This window comes from Eleutherodactylus coqui, chromosome 3, assembly GCF_035609145.1.
Source record: "Eleutherodactylus coqui strain aEleCoq1 chromosome 3, aEleCoq1.hap1, whole genome shotgun sequence".
NCBI classification, from domain to species: domain Eukaryota; kingdom Metazoa; phylum Chordata; class Amphibia; order Anura; family Eleutherodactylidae; genus Eleutherodactylus; species Eleutherodactylus coqui.
In genome coordinates this window covers 26,524,983-26,547,548 of record NC_089839.1, presented here as the reverse complement: position 1 = coordinate 26,547,548, position 22,566 = coordinate 26,524,983, and the positions used below count along the sequence as shown (strand labels likewise).

General features: G+C 43.1%; 1 protein-coding gene across 3 annotated transcripts in view; it reads left to right on the top strand.

Annotated features, from left to right (window-relative positions):
* LRFN2 (leucine rich repeat and fibronectin type III domain containing 2) overlaps window positions 1–22,566 on the top strand; it is a 453,859-nt gene that overhangs the window by 197,309 nt on the left and 233,984 nt on the right. For all 3 annotated transcript variants that reach the window (XM_066595376.1, XM_066595374.1, XM_066595375.1), the window contains exon 2: window positions 21,619–21,708. The gene's annotated coding sequence lies outside the window, so the exon portion shown is untranslated. The remainder of the gene's footprint in view (window positions 1–21,618; window positions 21,709–22,566) is intronic.

The following is a 22,566-nucleotide window of genomic DNA, read 5'->3' as shown; positions in this document are numbered from 1 at the left end:
ATGGAAGAAAGGGAGAACATACAAAATCCATGTATATGCTGTGAGAGTTGAACCTAGGACCGCAGATTTAAAGGCAACAGTGCTAACCACTGAGCAACAGGAGGAGAATAACAACCTTCTCCTTTAACCTTTTTTTGTAAATTCAGTGAACCAGCCAAGCCAAACTTTTCCAAAGTTAGCTCACCTCTTGCTTCTCTTAGTGGTAATTGGTTAAAGTTGTTTCAATTAAGGAGATGATATTTGTAACTCAGGTTTCACAAGGGCTTTACCCATTAAATAAAGATGCACAAAGCCTGGTTAGGGCTCATTCACATCAGTTCTAGGGAGTTTCTTTTTTCTGCTCTATTCAGGAAGCAGGAAAATGGCAACCCTTGTCTGAACAGAACCATCATATGATAGACGGTGCTGTACGGACCCCGTTGACTATATTGCCAGGTTTTCCATTCTGCTAGCTTGCGTTTTGTTGGATCTGACAATACTAAGTCATGCTTCATGCAGTGCTATTTCATCTTGTTTTTTAGTGGAAATTAGTGATGGAGGTTCCAAATGGAACTCCTGACGCTGATGTGAACGAACTCTTACTGACAAATCTTAGAAGACAAGTCATAGAAAGAAAGGAAGCTGAAAAAGTCTACAAAATCTGAAAACCTGGATTTACATCAATTCACCATTAGAAGAATTATGTATGAATGGAGAAAACTCAGGACTGTTATTACTCACTCTAGAAGTTGGCCACGGTGCATAAGAAAGCAAGTGAAGATTAATGGGAAAAAAGAGACTTATAGCCAAGTCAGAGTCCTAAACCTACAAAGACACCATCACATGATCTAAGGAGGACTTTGCAAAGAAGGCATCCCAGAAATACTGATAGTCCAAAATTCCTTGTCAATGTTGTGTAAATCTCATTTACAGCTCCAGGAGAGATTTGTTGGATGTTATTGATGTTAAACGGGATCTACTGGGTCTGTGGGTTAATAAATTCAAGGGTTCACTTAATTTTCTCCATGCACTGTGGATGTTACTCAATGTGTTCAATTAAGACATAAACGGTACAACTTCAGCCCACTCCTAGGATACTCCTAGGTGGCCCTTACTTTATGGGGGTGTGCAAAGGAACTAGCTTTGGACTTAATATGTATTTCTAGATTTGACCACTCTGATGATTTTAGGACATGATGGAAGCTGTAGTTTCACAACACCTGGAGAGCTCTAGTTGGGGGCGACTACATAGAAGACCCTGATACTGTTGGATCTATGGAAGTGGATTGTGTGATGGCTTCTGATATTTAGTGTTTACACAGGATCGAAAGGAGAAAATAAGCAGGAGAGAAAAAAAAACGGCAGCTTTCAACATCGATGTAACTAGATTTACCTGTGACGTAGAGGTGGCGGCGCAGAGAAGCGATTAATCATATTGAACCTGCAGAATTAGCCTTCTAAAAAGAACCTGTGATCAGTTTCTCACTAGGAACCCCAAGCATTCTTCAATCACTGAGGCGTTCTGTCAGTTTCCCTATGAAAATTGATCAGAGTGAAAATTATGGAGTAGATTTATGAAAACTGTCAAAAAGCAAAACTTTGCTGCCCATAGCAACCTATCACAGCGCAGCTTTCATTTTACCGCTGCACTATGAGAAATGGAAGCTGGTGATTGGTTGTTCTAGTCCACAAAGCCTCCTCCATGTGCCTCCTGCTATGCCCATCGATGCGTCACACCTCTCGACCGCCAAACAGGCATCTGACTCAGTGCGCCACTAACATGTACAAAGATGAACAACGTGTGCTTATTTTTAGTGAATACTGGCGAACGGGTTCCTTTAAACAACATCATAGGGCATTGTGAGGGTGGATTGGGAGGGCTATTACTACAAGGATTATATTGGGGTGCTATTATTGTAGTATATTGAGACATATACTTCCGTGGGGACACAATATGGGCAAAAGTATTATATACAGACATATGCACGTTGGGGCACTATTATTGTATATAGGCACAATGGGGATGCTTAGGGCAAATACTTACCTAGCAGGCTCGGTTCGGGTTCTCCTGCTGCTCTCCAGAGCTCCGCTGGGCATCCTGCAGTTCTCGTTTGCCTACAGAATATCACTTCCTGGTTGCTGGATTCAAAACTCATGCCTCCAGGAAACTATGGCTCTGATTGGTTCATACAGCACTGCTCAGCCAATGAATACACAGCTGGATGAACCAATCACAGACATCGCATTGTTGCACCTGGCACTGTGTCAATTTTTTTTTACTGACGACGTTCATTGTGCAGGATAAATAATGTGTTATTTTATTAAATCGGACTTCTATGAACATGGTGATAGCAAGTATGTTTTGGGGCTTTTTTTTATTTTTTTATGCTAAATATATATATTTTTTTTAATTTAATATCATTGATTTTTTACAATAATACAAAAACTCATTTCGCTTACCTCTCTTCTTTAGTCCTCATACGGGACTTAAATTTGCGATAATTTATTCACTTTTACATATGCTGCAATACTTAAGTATTGCAGCATTTGGTATTTCTGCAGGCATTCTATTAAGACAGGCTACAGGCCTGTCTTAAAAAGGTTTTCCCCACAAATATTATTGATGACTTGTCCTCAGGATAAGTCATCAGTAGCTGATTGGCTGAGGTCTGACACTCAGGAACCCTGCCGATCAGCTGATCAGATGCCCACTGTCAGTGCCGTAATATGTAGGGGTCAGAGCGGACACAATTGGTTCTAAGCCCTGTGTAGAAGCATAATTGTAGGTGGAGTCAACAATGACTTTAATGAGAGCAGTGCCCGCATTTACGGTACACTAAACACAAGGCTGTAGATGTCAGGCAGTATCGGGAGCTAGTGCAGCAGTTCCTAATGGATCCAATGAGAATCAGTAAGTAAATGGTACGGTCTGGTGTGGGGTCTGGTTCTGGATGCTTTGCAGCAGATTGAATGGTCTGCTCATTAGGGATATAAAAAAAATTCCCCACAAGTTGCCATTTATCCTAAGGCCAGCTCCATGGTACTGTTACTGAATTAGGGACACTATGAGCGTATGGTGGCATAATGTGGGCACTATTATTGTATGGAGGCACTATTACTGTATGGGGTACAGTGGGAGCACTATTACTGTTTGTGGACACAAAGGGGTTACTATTAATTTGCAGGACACAACAGGTTGCTATAACAATCTGGGACACTATGGGCGACATTTTTGTCTAGCAGTGGGTACGCTTGAAAAGCAAGGATTCAAAAATGCCTGTTTATTAGAGGGTTTTTTGCCATGGAAAATACTATTGATGACCTATCCTCAGGATAGGTCATTAATAGTTGATCAGCTGGGGTTTGATCGGACCGCAACCGATCAACTATTGATGACTTATCCTAAAGATAGGTCATCAATAGTATTCTCTCTGGAAAACCCAATATAAGTTCTGCAGAAATAACTTGTGGCTGAAAGAATTCATCATGGTGATCTGGGACAGATGAAGTAGAAAAGTTGAACAGCTTTAATTAGAGATGATGTTATAAGTTTTAGTGTGGACATATATCTTTATAAGCGCTAGCAATGCTGCTGGCTCCCGTGCATACACTCAAGAATCTGAAAAAAGGGGATACCAGCTCCAGAATTTGCCCTGAGGCCCATAGGCTTCTGGTTACAGCTCTGGGCACCAGGCTCCCCTACTATAGAAATATAATACAGTACATTTTTGTACATATATTCTGTGTGAATATGTCTTTTCTGCCAACACATCGCTCGTGTCCATGTTCAACCTCCCAACCAGAGCCGTTCATTCAGATTTTCTCACTTCTTCGTATACTCCCAAAATAGATCTTTAAATACATATAATGGAGCCAGTGGAGAAAACATGTCACTGTGACAGGGGTGGGCTGTAGCCCCTTATTTGTTAGCTCTCTCTTAGATGTTTTATTGTTGGTGGTTATAAGGTATATGGAGGTTAGAATTCACATTGTTTTGTTTATAGGTCTATAGCGACCTCTGCTGGGGGAATAGTTTATGATGAAGCGTGTATTAATCCTTTCCAATCCACTGTCTGACGTCTAAAGACATTATGATTTAAGGCTGTACAGCTTCGATGTTGGAAGACGTCCGTCGGGGTTCTCTTACTGTATATTGCCAGCATGCAAGAAGGAGCTTGTGTGCTGATACCCCTAGTCCTTGTGGCATGTTGAAGTTCATAAAAGTTCCGAAAAAAGACTACCCCTTGCTTTATGAGCAGTTTTTCAAACATTGTAGAAATATATGAGACTTCTTACTGAACTGTTACCCTTGCCGCTGTGAGAAGACTTATTTTATTGCTATAACTGCTGCGCTTTAGTTAACCCCTCGTTGTGAGGAGCATGCAGCCAGCTGTCATCAGTTAATAAAGTTTCATTGTAAGGGCAAGATGGAGTCTCCTCAATTACTGTTCTTGAGAAAACTACAGAGTACCTATCTGCAACAGGCTCTATCACACAGTGAGACCCTCGGTAGCACTCTTTTGGGTGATGCCTGAGAAGGAGAGGTTCCCTGCTAAGCAATACCCCTTGGTAAGCCCCCAATGGCCACCTGCTCTATCCCTTGGGGCATCTCTAGAGCCCCGTTTCTGTCTCCACCACCGACCCCGAGGCCTGTCATCACCATGAAGCTGGCAATCTCTATTAGTAAAATCGACCGTTTTGATAAAGCTTCAATCCTCTTTCTGGCCAAGATGAGGCCCAGATCGCCATATCACCAATTTAATAGATTGTGGAGAAGAAAATGTGGAGATACAAAAGAGCTGAAACAAACAACAGATGGCGAGGACTGCAGAACGTTGTAAGAACTGGCAAACACGATGGAGATTTACGTCTTCACCCACAAGCTGAGCCAAAGAGTCTCTGGACAGAGAACGAGGGAGAGTGGTTATTACAGAGAACAGTCAGAGCAGATGGCACTGGTACACAATACCCGTATAACAAGCAGCTGTTTCCTTTCTGGAGTGAACGGCGCTGAAGTTATTGTCATCAGATCCAAAACCCATTATAACCATCCACAATGCCGTCGTCTCAGAGGGTTTTCTCTTTTTTATTTATTTTTTTTTCACTTTGAATGAAAATTTGGGTACCCAGAATAGAAATACAGTAAGTGGTTCATTAAGAGGTTATGCCATCACCTTATGATCAGTGGGGGTTCAATCACTGGGACCCTCGTCGATCCTAAGAATGAAGTGGATGCAGCATTCCCTTCTGACCACCTGGCTGTGCACTGTACTGCAGCCTGTGCCAATCCTTTTAATAGGGCCACACTACAGTTCACAGCGAGTGGCCAGGGCATCACAGTGTAGGCTTAAACAGTTTGTCCAGCTTTGGATATTAATGATTTATTGCATCTTTAGGATAGGCGATTATCAATAACTGATTGGCAGAGGTCTGCCACCTGGGTCCCGCTGCCAATCAGCTGTTCACCGTGTCATTGTATGGAGCCGGAAGAACACAGCTCCGTACACTTTGAAGAGGCCCGGCATGGTATTGTAGGTACAACTCCCATTAAAATAAATGGGACTCCGCCCATTCACTGGGCCACTAAAATTAAAAAATAACATAAATCTTTTTATTTGTATATGTTATATATATGTCTGCCAACTTATATACTCACCAAGCTGGGTACTCATTTTACTGACCTTGGAAGGATTGGTCAACCTTGAGCCGGCTACCTGAACCATGTAGAGGGTGAACCTGCAACCTATGAGTAAGAGCTTAGGATTGCATTTCTGCTGCCTTAACACTCTGCGTCACACAAGGCTCTTACTATAGTGTGTATGATGCTGTATGCTTTGGGCTCCATGTAAGAGGGTCCATTTGCTAGGGCTATGGGTTTAAAGTCTTTTTCAGTGCAGCAGTCCTGGGCACAATCTGTGGATGATACCCAGGCACTGGAAGGAGCAAAGTTAAGGTGAAGCAATGGGTCTTTGTAGCCCAGCAGTATTTTACTGGTGTCCAATTCAGTCCGTCTAGCATCACCAAGCAGTATGAGGGATCTTGAGATTTTTGTCAATGGTGTTCTTCTGGTGATGCACAGTGTTGGCTTTCCACCAAGCATACCCTTTGGAATTATGGCCAAAATGTTCAACCTTGGTCTCATCAGACCATAAAATGTTCTCCCACATACTGCGCCAAGACAGAACATGCTCTCACACAGACTTCTGGTAGACTTGATATAGGTTTTGGCAAAATATAGTCGGGCTTGGATGTTTTTCTTTGTTAGGAAAGGCTTCCATCTTGCCACCCACCCCATAGCCTGGACATATGAAGAATACAGCAGATAGTTGTTGCATGCTCTACACAAACAGTACTTGCCAGAAACTTCTGCAGCTCCTTTAATGTTGCTGTCGGCCTCTTGGCAGTCTCCAGGGCCAATGTTCTTCTAGTCTTTTCATCAATCTTTGAGGGACGTCCCGTTCTTGGTAATGTCACTGTTGTGCCAAAATTAACCCACTTCTTGATGACGTCTTCACTGTGTCCCATGGTATATGTAATGCCTTGGAAATGTTGTGTTCCCTTCTCCTGACTGATACCTTCCAACAATTGGATCCCTTTGATGTGATGTAAGTGCTTTATGGACCAACTAAGAAAAGGTCAGGAAAATCCTTCTAGGAGAGCCGAGCTTTATATAGGGGGAATCAGAATCCTTGTAAATAATGGCAGCGGAGTACTGACTACTATTTATCATGAGCTTAAATGTGATTGGCTGATTCTGAACACAACCCCATCCCCAAATATAAGAGGGTGTGAACACTTATGCAACCACATTTCCACCCTAAATGTCTTCATTTTGTTTTCCAATCGATTTGTACAGATAACGGGTCACATGGAAGGTGGAAATAAATCGGAAATGATTCATATTTGTTGTATTTTGTAACATGACAAAAACCTGGTATTTTAACAGGAATGTGTAGACTTTTTATATCCATTGTATATGTCTCTCTGAGCTTCAGAGATAGGTTGCTACTCCTAACGCTATTGAAGGAGATCTGCCCCACACAATATGGCACCTTGACATTTGCTGCTTCCTTCCTGTCCAGATCCCTCCGCCTCTTAAAGAACAAACACAAACATTAAGAATAAACCGTTAACAACTTAATCAAGATTTAATGTAGACTAACAGAGCAGTTACAGCCCATTACATCTGTACACTAACATAGGAGCCTGGCCAACAGCTAATTGGCAGAGATCGTGCTGATCAGTTATTGATTGACTACCAGCCTTGGGTCTTCTTCTTTCTCAGAGGTTCCATTAATCGGACCATAAATCCCAGACATATGCCATCACTATATAATATGGGGGAACCCCTTTAAGGATGTAGCAGAGCTCAGTGTGTCATTTAGAGTAACAGTTTTTACTTTGGAAAGCATAGTAACTCAATGAATTAAGATACACAGACAAGTCCATGGAAAATTACAGATAGCGTATCTTGAGTAATCCGACCAAATTAAGCAGCTTTGCCCTGTTACATCGTCAACCTCAACATCTGTATGGTGATGTGAAAATTAATCATAAACCTTTTGATGTTAATAAGTGTATATTATATGTCACACGTTCACAGGAGTCTATCATGGAGGGCTTTGGGGGCAAATAAGGCATGTGCCCTGAGAGGCGCGTGGCAGAGGTGCCAACATGCCACTCTATGTTGGCCAGCAACTGTAGATATAGGGCGAAAGCGGTGAACTAAATTGTTTCCCCCAGTAGCTGAAATTCAGTTTAAGAAAACGTACAGCATGGCAAAGCCTAGTGAGAACCAAAATACCCGTGCTTAAAAAACGGGGAATGAGAACAAATCTATTGAAATCAATGGGCTCCGTTCTCTGCATATTGCGCGAGCAAATTTTCCATGCGCTTATACGCCCGTTTGAAGAAACTCTTACACAAACTTAAATATTATTTCTCAACTGCTTGATTGGTGTAAGGTTCTTCGACAATTGTGTATTGGAAGTTTTGACCAGTCCCCTATACACTGAGTCCATGAACGCACATGAATACATGCAAGCGGTTTTTGAGTGAACACTCACTATTGCTCTCTCTTGCTGGTTGGACTGAACAGTCACTGCAGAAGGTGAAAACCAACCGGAGAACGGAGCAACGAGTGTTCTTTCACAGATCAGCAGGGACTGTTAAATCAAGGATCACTTTCAAGTATTTATGTATTTTAAGGAACCAATCAGCATTAAGTGGGAGGGCAAAATGTTCAAAGAAAGGCGGGAGCCAATCAGAGCATTCGGTGGGAGGTTCTTGCCAAACAAGGGCACACCTCCCTTCAAAGTTGTTGGCAAGTTGTTGTAAGAGAAGGATTGCCTGTTTATAGCAGACAATAATTAATCAACCTGCAACTATGTTTAAAGGAGCTCAAACAAAGCGAGTAGCACACAAGTCCTGATTGGTGACCGTGTTCACATGGAACAACTGTTGCCTATATTTGCACTACCGAGTGACTATTTCGACGATAGTTGTCCCATGTAGAGCCACCCTGTGTTACACCACAGAAAACATATCATGGCGATGAACTCTCCTCATGGACGTAACAATAGGGTGTGTATGTTGTAGTCCCACCCACATCCTGGAGCTTGAGGTGGTCCAAGAGGTCCATGCGAAGAACAAAACTATAGAAGACCAGTGACAGTTCATTCATATCTTGTATTGGTGACCCAGAAGCTTCACATTACATCTCAGGCCCAGCTTCATATGTGCCTTTCCGTAACTTAGAATAGCCCAGCCTATTAGCAATTCATCATGCCAACATACTGCTGGGACCTGCCAACCCTAAGAAAACTAATAGACTGTAGCTCTGGATGGGGCTGGAGTATGAGACAAGATGAAGTTCCAGATCAATACAAATATATTCATGATTTTATTCAAAGAGATGGTGAGTTTTTCTTAAAACTTTTTTGATTTTTTTTTTAACTTTTGTTCTTGTGTTTTCGACTTCAACATGTCAAATCTGTTACGGCTGCTCGAACTTAAAGAAATGTAGGAAACAATTTCAAATTATTTATGAAATACTTTGAACATTGCGAAAGACAATGTACTGCAGAGAGACGTGCGCCAATCTGCCGGTGTGTATGATGTACTGGATTGAAACATTCTGTTCTTACATAGCATGACCTGAGGGGATGGAGATCTCTGGGAAATTTAATGATGTTATTTACTGATGTTATTCCAGACTTTGGTTTTGTATATTGTACGTCCCAAAATGCCAACAGGTAGACCGCTAAAGAAATAATATATATATATGTGTGTATTTTCCGACGTGGCGCTACTGGAGGTCATAGACACTGGGCCTGAGGCATAAATATAGAGACGTGATATGAAGGACTAATGGAGGCAAAAAGAGAGACAAAGGTACTGTACAACCCATGGCTGTGGCGGGAAAATTCTGTCCTGGTCACTATATATGGGCACCATTTTTGTCTAAGACTCGAAGACATACTCTATATCAGTTCTATCATGTAGGGATGATCTGCTTATCACAATACCTACTTGTAAGGGCTTAAATATATAGTCCCGGTAAGAAGCCAAGAACATCATGGCCACATAACGGGTCAAACCAAACCATTGATTTCAATGGTCTCTTTCCACTATCTGGATTCTCGTGCGGTAATAGTACTTGGGAGAAAAGATAGGGCAGGACCTATCTTCACACTTTTTTTCTTCAAATTTGCATGCAGTAGCGCAGAATTTGAAGAGTCTGAAAAAAAAACAGGTTCCTGCACTTATACGTTCCGTATTTGCCCTTAGGGTGATTTCAGACTGAGCGATTTATTGTTCACAAGAGCAAATGAGTTCGCTCGTTCGCTCCAGGCAGATAAATCGTTCACCCATTCACTCACAAATCATTTAGTCGTTCACATGATCTGTACCAGGAAAAAGAGGGTGGAGCCTTGTTTTCAGTCTTCCAAGATGGCTGCCACAATCGTCTGACTACCTAATGCATACTATACATTGGTAGTGTGTTAGACTACAAATGCACTATTCCTGCACTCTGATTGGCCAGTGCTGCTCATGTGAACAGCGCTGGCCAATCAGAGAACACCATGAATTGCCTTGGACTACTGACACAGAATGTACATTAAGCAGTTAAAAGACTGTGGTGGTCATCTTGGAAGAGCAAAAACAGGGCAGGAGACATGAGAGGGACAATGGTGTAGAGCACAGAAAGTAGATAATATACAGTAACTCTCACTGTCTGGACAGAACAGAGGATAGCCTTGAGTCATCCTCTACAGCAAAAATGGCCACAGCATAATTGGTTTTTGATGATAATAGGCTTGGCTTGAGAACCCAAAGCCCTAGAAGGTAGAAAATACCAGATCGGTCCATTCTACGTCTCTCTTCAGGTTTCCTTTATTAAGCTTTTCATTTGGCTTCTGGTGCAGAACTAGAACAGGTAAAATAAGCGGCAAAATGATTCACAGGTTCCTGAGAAACCGGAAAGATGATGAAAAAAATTATTTAAGAAGTAAATGTCAAAATAACAACTATTAATCCACCTCAACAAACTCTTCAGCCAGAACATCCTTCCAGGTGCAGAGACAGCACCATCCATGGGGAATATGATTACAACTTGGAATGGTAATGATTCCAGAAGGTTCAGAATTTTATTAAAAAGTTTCTTCTCTATTGAAAAGATTTGTTTAAGGATACAGACCCAGAGGCGGAACACAAAGCTCTGGGGCCCAGATATAAAATCTGCAATAGGGCCCCCATCACTATGTAACATTCATAATACTGATGTCTCTTTATGTGGCAGACAGGCCTTCAGGTTCCCTCAGGTTCCATGGCCCTGGCTCAATTACTACCTCTATGCTTATTATCTGAACATTCTTGCTTCTAAAAGGAGTCTTCCTACAATAGGACGTAAATGGATTGTACCAAGATAAACAGATATCAACTTACGATAGGTGATAAAAGTCTGATTGGTTGGGGTTTCACCACTGAGACTCCCACTAGTCCTAATGATAGAGGTCCCATTTCCACCTTGCTCCTTACTAAAAATAAATAATAAATCTTGTTATTTGTATAGTGCCAACTTATTCTACAGCACTTTTAAGCAATTTATTTATTACCCCCCCCCCCCCCATCAAACTAGGTACTTGTTTTACTAACCTCAGAAGAATGAGTCAACCTTGAGCTGGCTACCTGAACCAAGCAGGGATTGAACTCACAACCTTCAGGTCATGAGCCAGAGCTTAGGACTGTATTTCTACTGCCTTAGCACTTTGCACCACACAGGGCTCTCTACAGGCTCATTACATCCCCCACAGTGGGGGATTGAATGGAGTGACATTCATGCATGTGCGGTGCTGCATCATTAATTTTCAGTGGGATTGCCAGAGATAGACAAGTACAAGTGCTCGGCTATTTCCATCAGCTCCATTCAAATTAATGACACTGGACTTCCATTCTCGGGATTGGTAGGGGTCTCAGCGGTGAGGCCCCACAGATCATACTTAGATTTGCTACAAATGTCTATGTTGGTACAAGCCCTTAATTTAGGATACTGCACTATACTAGAGTGTTACTATGTACAGTATCCAATACAGCACTGGACTAATGTTGATTGGAACTACCAGTGTACAATATTTGTTGGGGGCCCCCATTCTACTGTATGTCTGGGATCTAGACCCCACCACTGCTTATAGAAAGGGCCCTCTCCTCTGAAGTCTATGGTCTACTTCATTAAAGAACCCTAGATTCTGATCCTATCTGTTTTTGGACCCGCTCCACTTTTCTTCGGATTTGCTCCTGACTAGTGGTTGAGCCCCATCCTTGGGGTTTCAACGGACTCTGGCTAGCTCCCCCTGTGCATACAGGTGACTGTGGAACGATAATTTGGATTACCGCAAGGATTTACTACGTGCTAACCGGGACTTGGAGGTGTTGCGTGGGGAGGCTCTCAGCCCTTTGGAAGCATTCCCACCCACACCGGGTAAGTTCTTTTGGTTTAATATATACACCCAATTGGTAGCCGGCAATTTATGGGAGGTGCGCTGTCCTGACCTATCTCTTTTACCACTGAAGTCTATGGAGGTTATATAAGCATTGGTCTTTAAACAAAAGAGACAAAAGAATGCATAGCCCCCTCTCCACCGCCTTTGAGTGGATAGAATCACCAAAAGGATCGGTAGTTGAAGCCCCAGATACGTGCTCCACTTCCCCTCGCTAAACAGCATATCAGCACCAATATATCGTAAGTAAGCTTGGCATGAGGCATTAATCGTGCCCTACAGTTGTCATGGCAAGGTTGGTTATGTGATCAGGTGCTACCAAACAAACAGTAGCAATCACCCATCATCATAGAAATTATACAGCTCTACGGTTAATGTCCAGTGGGTGGATACTAAAAATTGGCTTAATCATTCTGGATCCTCGATACAGCAGAATTAGGGCAGACACTTCCTGAAATTTAGTTTTATTTTGACTGTTTATTTGTAACATGTGGTTTCCATCTGTTAAATCCGTAATAGAGGGGTATTGCAAACGGTGGGCAACGAATTAATATCTGGTCCACAGTAGTAATCATTCAGTAAGCTGTGTGTCTCTGCATCATCACATTTCTGTCCAGAGCAAACTGCACAGTTTGATGGCCGACCCAACTGAGAAAGGAAAGTCAGTGAGGACCGAATGAAGTAACGCTGCCGTTAAGTTTCACAAGGGTGAGGCCAAAAGAGTTTCCCGTAGTACCTGATACCACCAAGAATGGCATTTCACTGCCCCGAGACAGAAGTTGGTGAATTGTCAAAAGGACATCCAACTATATGTATACATAGAAAGCAACCCGAAAAGTGAACACAATTGACCTCATGTCATTGCCTACCTAAGAGCGATGCCTGATAAGTACCGGTGCCAATTTTCTCCCAAAGACTATATATAATATTGCAGACTAGACAGAGATTTATAGTTTCCTCTCTTCCCCTCTTACGATCAACTTTGTAAAATCATAAATTCCGAAAGAGAATATAGGTCATTTGCTTAAAATCTGATTGTTTGGACCCATCCTATGTTAGAAACTGGCTTGGAAGCAATCTACTATTTACTTCAAATAAGCAGTAAGCCACCATGTAGTATAAAGTTAGTAATAGATTTATGTGAGACTTACTGCATTACTGGGATATTAGGTCAAACTATAACAGATAAGAAGATATTTCTTCAATGTGAGTTTGGAGCTTACAGTACCAAGAGTGCTGGTAGATAATGGTGATTAGGCTAAGTGCTAAAGAACATCCACTCTGAATTGAACTACAGATTGGTAATACCCCAGACTTTAGTGATCATCATAAAGTTAATGGGTATAAAGTTTTATTATTAGTGGCATATATTTGAGTTTGGCAACCAGTTCTTGGCAATTTCCTGGTAGTGCAAGCTATTTAACCCCTTCAGAGTTTTTTCAGGTTTTTATTTTTGTTTTTTCACCCCACCTTCCAAGAGCCATAATTTACTTATTTTCCATTGAAATAGCCTTATAAGGGCTCCCACCCACTGGCGTTTTTTTCTCCACTGCGCTGCGAGAGTAAGTGAAAAATCTCGCAGAGCAGTGCGAAAAAATCGCTGGGATATCGCTCCGACATCTCCAGTCTTTTCAATGGGGCCAGCGGCAGCAGCGCTAGCCCCATTGAAAAGATATGGAGAATGCCGCGGACGTCAGCCACAGCTGTGGCAGGAGTTTCCTTCATTCCCGCGGGGACCGCGGGGATGAAGGAATCCTCTGTCACAGCTGTGGCAGAAGTCAGCGGCATGCTATCCCATTGCTTTCATTACTCACCTCTCCGGCACTCAGACGCGTTCTCCGGCTGGCTCCCCGGCACTGCTGTCCAGCACTTTCAGCAGGTGGGGATTTAAAAATCCCCGTCTCCTGAAAGGGCTGTGCGGATTGGCTGAGGGCTCAGCCATTAGCAGCTAGTGCTTAGCTATTGGCTGAGCGCTCAGCCAATGACAGATAGCTTTTAGCTATTTATTCATGAATAGCTAGGATATTGCTATTCATGAATGAATAGCTAAGAGCTATCTGTCATTGGCTGAGCGCTTTTTGATGATTATCAGGGAAGGGCTTGTATTTCAAGCCCTTCTCCGATAATCATTCTGCGGGGCTTGTCAGAAACCACTGCTTTCAATGGGATCGGCAGCAGTGCCGCTCCCATTGAAAGCAATGGGATAGCATGCCGCGGACTTCTGCCACAGCTGTGACAGCTGTCACAGCTGTGGCAGAAGTCCGTGGCATTCTCCATATCTTTTCAATGGGGCTAGCACTGCTGCCGCTGGCCCCATTGAAAAGACTGGCGATGTCGCAGCGACATCCCAGCGATTTTTGAGTATCTGCCGGCGTTTTTCTCGCACTGCGATGCGAGACTTTAGCTTTAGAATCGCATCGCAGTGGAGAAAAAAACGCCAGTGGGTGGGAGCCCTAAGGGCTTGTTTTTTGCAGGACGAGTTGTATTTTTTTAATAGTGCCATTTATTGTACTAGATAAAACTTTTAAACAAATCGCACCATTTTTAGGGTTCTTCGCTGTCACAGCGCTGTTAGGGCTCTCTTTATTGCTGTGTGAGCTGTAATTTTTATTAGTACCATTTTGGGAAACATACATCTTTTTTATCACTTTTTATTCAATTTCTTTGGGAGACGGAATAATAAAAAACGCCTACAATTCTGGCATTCCATCCATATGGCTTTCACCATGCAGAATGAATATTGTGATATTTGAACAGTTTGGATTTTTAAACGGCAATATCAAAAATGGGTATTTTCTTAAATTGTTTAGAGTTTTGGGAGGAAAAATAGGAAAAGGCTTTTTTAAAAAACGTTTAATATTTTTTAATAATTTCATCTGTTAAAAAAAACTTTAGTCATTTTTTTCTACACCTTTATTTACTCCCCACAGAGAACTTGAACTTGCCATCGGCAAGTGATAGGCTTCTGTGCATGGCAGCCTTCAGCAAGCTCTGGGCTGTTATACTAATCCTTCCACACCCCCGAGGGTGCTGATGGGGTTTCGGTAAGGGGTCCGCCCCTTTCATCTGACTGTTTATACATGCAATTAGCTTTGGCTGTGGCATCTAAACAACTAACTGCTGCTATCAGAGCTAACTATGATCCTGGCAGTTACCGGCAGCTGTCAGCTAACAGAAACAGCTGATAGCCACCGGGTATGGAGGGACTTGGCTCTCGAGCCCCCTTCATACACCTTTCATTACTGTATTGTGTATATTTATGTCATGCAGTCTGGATGGAGTTAAAGTCAGAGAAAAAGAACTTCGGATAACTGTACACTTCCTTTCCATTTGTCTTGTGTTATTAGGGTTTCTTATTAGGAACCGATTACCAATGTCAATGGAAAGGTGTTGAATATAAAAGTTAGTAAAGTAAGAAAGTCAGCCGCTGCAAAGGCAAATAAAGTCTTGGGGTGCATTAAAAGAGGTATAGGGGCGAGGGGTGGGAACATTATCCTTCCATTATACATGTCACAGTGCTGGAGGGGATTCAAAGATGGGCAACTAAACTAATACATGGAATAACGAGACTGGAATACCCAGAGAGGCTATCCAAACTGGGATTATTTACTCTAGAAAAAAGATGGCTAAGGGGCGACCAAATAACCATGTATAAGTACATGAGGGGACGATACAACGATCTCTCCCAGGATCTGTTTACACCCAGGACTACAACGGTAATGAGAGGGCATCCGCTACGTTTAGAGGAAAGCAGGTTTCATCACCAACATAGAAAGGGTTCTTTACTGTAAGAGCAGTTAAACTGTGGAACTCTCTGCCTGAGGATGTGGTGATGGCAAAATCCATAGAGGAGTTTAAAAGGGGACTTGATGTATTTCTAGAGTGGAAGGATATTACAGGATATAAATATTAGGTTAATTGTTAATCCGGGTATACAGGCAGGTAGGAACTATTAGGGGTTGATCCAGGGAACAGTCTGATTGCCATTAGGGAGTCGGGAAGGAATTTTTTTCCCCAAAAGGGCTAATTGGCTTCTGCTCTTGGTTTTTTTTTGCCTTCCTCTGGATCAACAAAACAGGAGGCTAGACAGGCTGGACTAGATGGACATTGTCTTCATTCGGCCTTACGAACTATGTTACTATGTTACTTTCCCGGTTAAGGAAAAATGAAACTAGAAGTTTTAGCCTGGGTTCACACGGGGCGAATTCCCGTCAGAAATCTCGCGGTTTGGCGGCAGCAAAAACCACGAGTTTTTCGCCGGGAGAACCGCCGCGGTTTAAGCCGCGGCGGCTTTGAAACGGCCCGGCCGCTCGCTCTTTCGCTGCGGCCGGCGCTCCCATAGAGGAGAACGCGGCCGCAGCGGAATGAAAAAAAGAATGGACATGCTGCTTCTTCTGAAACCGCGGCTGCGGCGGCCGCAGCCGCGGTTTCAGCCGGATTTATCTGAGAAACCTTGTCCACATGGCTGGCTAATCCCGAGATTAGCGGCCGCGGGTGGTTTTGCAGCGGGCGGATCTGCTGCGGCAAATCCGCCCCGTGTGAACCCAGCCTTAATGTAACAACTCTGTTATTCTCCTCGATCTGTTGCATGTGACAAATGCTTACACACTTCTAGATTCCATCGACTTGTTCTAGCATTTCTTACTGTTCACATTAGAAAGGAAAGCAATTTTAAAGGGGATTTTCGTGAGTCCGTATTTTGACCTTCTACGCTGACATTTACAATAAAGACTTGCCTTCTAAAATTACTTTCCAGGGAGATTCTCTTCTCCGGTTGATATGATGAATATCTCCTACACCGTTTGACTGTACATTACCCTATAATACAAAAGTGAGCCCCGCGCTCGGTGCCTCCTGTGAGGCCCATAGTCATTCCTCAGCCGTCCTTCCTCCAGCTGTGAAAAGGTCAGTTTTACATCCTTCTCCGCAGCAATCTCTGTACATTCCTCATTCACATACAGCATCCTCCGGCTATAAATCAAACATGGTCTGTGTAAGAGCCATTGGCTCCTGTGTGGGATTAGATCTTGTCTGTGGCTATACGTCTGCTGATTATCTTCCTTGTCCTGCATCATGTCCGTATGGATATATCTCCACTAAAGCTATTAGTCTTCCATTTATAGAGTCATTTTATACAAAACCTTATCATTTATTTCATTTTTTAGGTCAGACCTACATCTGTAATCTTGACACAGCTCGCTTCACATCTCCACCAGTGGAGGCTACCTGGGGCCCCAGGTTGTCCAAACCATCTATCATCTTAAAAGACACCACTTGATTAAAGATGTTATGAGCCTCAACAGCTAAAGCCCCATTTACATGCAAAGATGGTCGCTCAAAATTCCTTCAAAAGATAAGGAGAATGACAGCTTAAGGGCGCATTCACACGAACGTATATCGGCTCGGTTTTTACGCCGAGCCGATATACGTCGTCCTCATCTGCAGGGGGGGGGGGGTGGAAGAGCCCGGAGCAGGAACAGAGCTCCAGCCCCCTCTCTGCCTCCTCTCCACCCCTCTGCACTATTTGCAATGGGGAGAGGTGGGATGGGGTGGGGCTAATTCATAGAACTTAGCCCCGCCCCCGTCCCACCTACTTTCATTGCAAACAGTGCAGAGGGGCGGAGAGGAGGCAGAGAGGGGGCGGGAGCTCAGTTCCTGCTCCTGGCTCTTCCATCCCCCCCCCCCCTGCAGAGAGAGACAACGTATATCGGCTCGGCGTGAAAACCGAGCCGATATACGTTCATGTGAATGCGCCCTGAAACAATCATTTTGCATAAATTACTAATGGACACTAATGCCCATTAGTACTTTATCAGCTTCATTTGCATGCAACTGAGCCTCTGTTGCAGAACTCAGCAAGAGGTCTGAGCTCTGTAATTAGCTCCATTGTTCTGGCAGGGGCTGCTTAGAGAAAACAATGTATTCCCTAGCTCCCCTGGAGATAGCAGCCTGCAGTCTGTTTTCTCTCAGGGGCTGCACAGAGGATATAATGTTATCTCCTGCTCCCAGCGTGCGATCTGAATGAGGGTTTTTAAACTCAACTCAAAATCATCATTCAAACGAAAAGTGAATGATGGTAGCATTTACACACAATTATCACTCAAAAGCCATCGTTTTAACAAATGTTGAGTGATAACCGTTGCGTCTAAAAGGGCCTTAAGGTTCACAGTCAAGATTGTTTTAACCATAGGGGCAGGGGCGTAACTAAAGGCTCAGGGGCCCGGGTGCAAACGCTCAGCTGGGCCCCCCCTTGCTCCATCTATACCCATACCCAGAGTCGTAACTTGAAGATTCAGGGCCCCAATGCAAAACTTGTAACAGGGCCCCCAACTATAATGCTTTATTCACAGTACTGGGCTCCCTATATGGAGAAGAGAGGCCTTATGGGCCCCCTAAGGGTCCTGGGCCCAGGTGCAACCGCATCCCCTATAGTTACGCCCCTGGTTTGTGATGTATTTATTCCATGAGCTTGGTTCAAGTATTATTTATATCTACTAAGGTTGGTTCTGATGCTGTAATTATGTACTGAGATTGGTTTGTGCTGTATTTGTGTTATGAACTTGCTTCTGGTGCTGTACTTACATCATCAGCTTGGCTCTGCTGCTGTATTTATGGTATGAGCTTGGCTCTAGTGCTGTATTTATATTATAAGCTTGCTTCTAGTATTGTATCTATGTACTGAGGTTGGATCTGGTGCTGTGTTTATGTTATGAACTTGGTTCTGTCACTGCATCTATGTGCTGAGCTGTGGTTTGTGATGTATTTATCCTATGAGCTTGGTTCCAGTATTATTTCTATCTACTAAGGTTGGTTCTGATGCTGTAATTATGTACTGAGATTGGTTTGTGCTGTATTTATGTTATAAACTTGCTTCTGGTGCTGTACTTACATCAACAGCTTGCTTCTGGTGCTGTATTTATTTTAGGAGCTTGCTTCTGGTGCTGTACGTACACCATGAGCTTGGCTCTGGTGTTGTATTTCTGCCATGAACTTGGTCTTTGTACAGTATTTATTTACCGAGCTGCTCTGGTGTGGGTATGCTGCCACCTTGCTGCTTTCTGCACAAGCAGAGTGCAGGCAGGCAGCCTATTGGTGCAATATATATATATATATATATATATATATATATATATATATATATATATATATATATATATATATATATATTTATATATTTTTTTTCTTTTTATCGATGGAGGGTGATGAAAAAAATTGCACCAAGGGTGCCATCTTACCAAGGGCCAGCATTGCTCCAATCCTACAATATATGCCTGACACCAATTGAATAATCTGCCGCCTCCACATCCTATTGCATATACTGTATCTTATATGTTAAACTATAAAGCCAGGAAAGGTTGTGATACAATAATAACATGCAGTAGAATTCTCGCACGCGGCCTCGGAGAATCGCTTCAGCTCCGGGCACAAGGAGATTAAATGATTTACTAAAGGTCACATGGAACTTGTTCTCATCCTGTCTCCAATGTCACAACCACAAGTCTTCTTTTCCTTGTGTAATGCCATTAAGAATATGACATACGAGGCTCCAGTTCACTGTAGGACATAACGGCGGATGCGCCCAACGCTCACACATGGGCAGCGCTCGTCACCTGCCGAGAGGCTCGGCGCTTAGTCTTCAGATTGTGGATGGATAATCCTACTCTGATGATCTCACATATTATCTGACTAATTAGGACACAGAAGCTTTTACTATAGAGAAGCGGCAGAAGGGAAATAAACAAATAATACATCAAAAGGATGAAAAGTGATTTATACCGGATGGCACCTTCACTGTCTGTCTGACGCCTCCCAAATGTTAATTAATATGTATCAGCTTATGTATTAATCAATTAAAGGAGATGTCCCGCGCCGAAACGGGTTTTTTTTTTTTTAAACCCCCCCCCCCGTTCGGCGCGAGACAACCCCGATGCAGGGGTTAAAAAAACCACCCGCACAGCGCTTACCTGAATCCCGGCGGTCCGGCGTCTTCATACTCACCTGCTGAAGATGGCCGCCGGGATCCTCTGTCTTCATGGACCGCAGGGCTTCTGTGCGGTCCATTGCCGATTCCAGCCTCCTGATTGGCTGGAATCGGCACGTGACGGGGCGGAGCTACACGGGGCCCCATAGAGAAGAGGAGAAGACCCGGACTGCGCAAGCGCGGCTAATTTGGCCATCGGAGGGCGAAAATTAGTCGGCACCATGGAGACGAGGACGCCAGCAACGGAGCAGGTAAGTATAAAACTTTTTATAACTTCTGTATGGCTCATAATTAATGCACAATGTATATTACAAAGTGCATTATTATGGCCATGCAGAAGTGTATAGACCCACTTGCTGCCTCGGGACAACCCCTTTAACTAATTCATAGATTTTTTTACATCATTCATTTTTTTTAATAGTTCTATTGCAAGTGACTTTAAAAAGTTTCAGAAATTATTTTCGACTTGTGAAACAACTTCACAGTGTGGGCCTCCCAACACTTTTTTTTGTCTTTTTAAATAAAGTGTATATAATACATGCTAAGTTATATCCTGTATTATACTCCAGAGCTGCACTCACTATTCTGCTGGTGGAGTCACTGTGTATATACATTACTTATCCTGTACTGATCCTGAGTTCCATCCTGTATTATACTCCAGAGCTGCACTCACTATTCTGCTGGTGGAGTCACTGTGTACATACATTTACTTATCCTGTACTGACCCTGAGTTACATCCTGTATTACACTCCAGAGCTGCACTCTCTATTCTGCTGGTGGAGTCACTGTGTACATACATTACTTATCCTGCAGTGATCCTGAGTTACATCCTGTATTATACTCCAGAGCTGCTCTCACTATTCTGCTGGTGGAGTCACTGTGTACATACATTACTTATCCTGTACTGATCCTGAGTTACATGCTGTATTATACTCCAGAGCTGCACTCACTATTCTGCTGGTGGAGTCACTGTGTACATACATTACTTATCCTGTACTGATCCTGAGTTACATGCTGTATTATACTCCAGAGCTGCACTCACTATTCTGCTGGTGGAGTCACTGTGTACATACATTACCTATCCTGTACTGATCCTGAGTTACATCCTGTATTATACTCCAGAGCTGCACTCACTATTCTGCTGGTACAGTCACTGTGCACATACATTACTTATCCTATACTGACCCTGAGTTACATCCTGTATTATACTCCAGAGCTGCACTGACTATTCTGCTGGTGGAGTCACATTGTACATACATTACTTATCCTGTACTGATCCTGAGTTATATCCTGTATTATACTCCAGAGCTGCACTCACTATTCTGCTGGTGGAGTCACTGTGCACATACATTACTTATCCTGTACTGACCCTGAGTTACATCCTGTATTATACCCCAGAGCTGCACTCACTATTCTGCTGGTGGAGTCACTGTGTACATACATTACTTATTCTGTACTGCTCCTGAGTTACATCCTGTATTATACTTCAGTGCTGCACTCACTATTCTGCTGGTGGAGTCACTGTGTACATACATTATTTATCCTGTAATTATCCTGAGTATTATACTCCGGAGCTGCACTCACTATTCTCCTTGGGTAGTAGGAAATCACTGTTTTCCTTCCCTTGAATTAATTTTCTCTCCTTGTCTCTCCCCTCAGGGAATCTTTTCAGCCAGGAGACGACGTGAGCTCTGAGGACACGGACCATGAACTCTGAAATTCTGGAGAACACCCCTCACTAAAGCTAGGGTGAGTGATTATATTTCCTCTGTCTATGACTTCACCTTTGGCTCACATACTGGAGATACCCGCTCGGTCTTCCCAGAATATGCCCTGTATACAGTAGGTGTGGTGTGTCTATATCCGCAGAGTGTTATACAGCGGTGCACTGGGGTAGGATATTCTATTCTCCGGCACCAGTAAGCACTTCCCTATATACCGTAGGTCTGGGTTCACACTCGCGTTTGGCGTAACGGTTTCTGACTTGTACATCTGTCACCCAATGGAAGATCGTATACTTTGTAATTAATTTACAAAAACTTTTTGCTGATGCACATTGAGCTAAATGTCATACATGTCTGACAAACGAGCTTACCGTCTAAGTAACAGCCATTTGCCGCGTAGAATGGCGCCATTCAATCATCGTGATGTCGATTAATGACCCTTCAGCAGTAGATTGTAACACATATTTACAGATAGACGTGACTGGGAATCCTAGAAAAACTGCCTGAATAATAATGATGTGCTTTCTGCGGCAGCAGCCTGACATTGAGAATACTTGGTTTTAATTCAAATCAACCTAGCTCGTTGTCTGCAGGGAATTGATACATGGCGATTTTTTTTGCTCATCTCAATAAATGAGGCGTTTGCTAAAATCTCTCTTTATGACTACAATGTAAATGGCAATTATTTTTACCAATTTAAAGGGCTCGTCCGGTTACTGGACAACATGCCCTCTTTAGTGCACCTGTGCTAAAATAAGAAGAGCAGTACTTACCTGTTCCCTGCTGCCATGATCCACTACCCCGTTGTGGTCCGAAAAGATCCTCACTCCTCCTCCCAGAGTCGGTGCTGCATACAGTGCGTGAAGGAAAGCAGATACTGTGG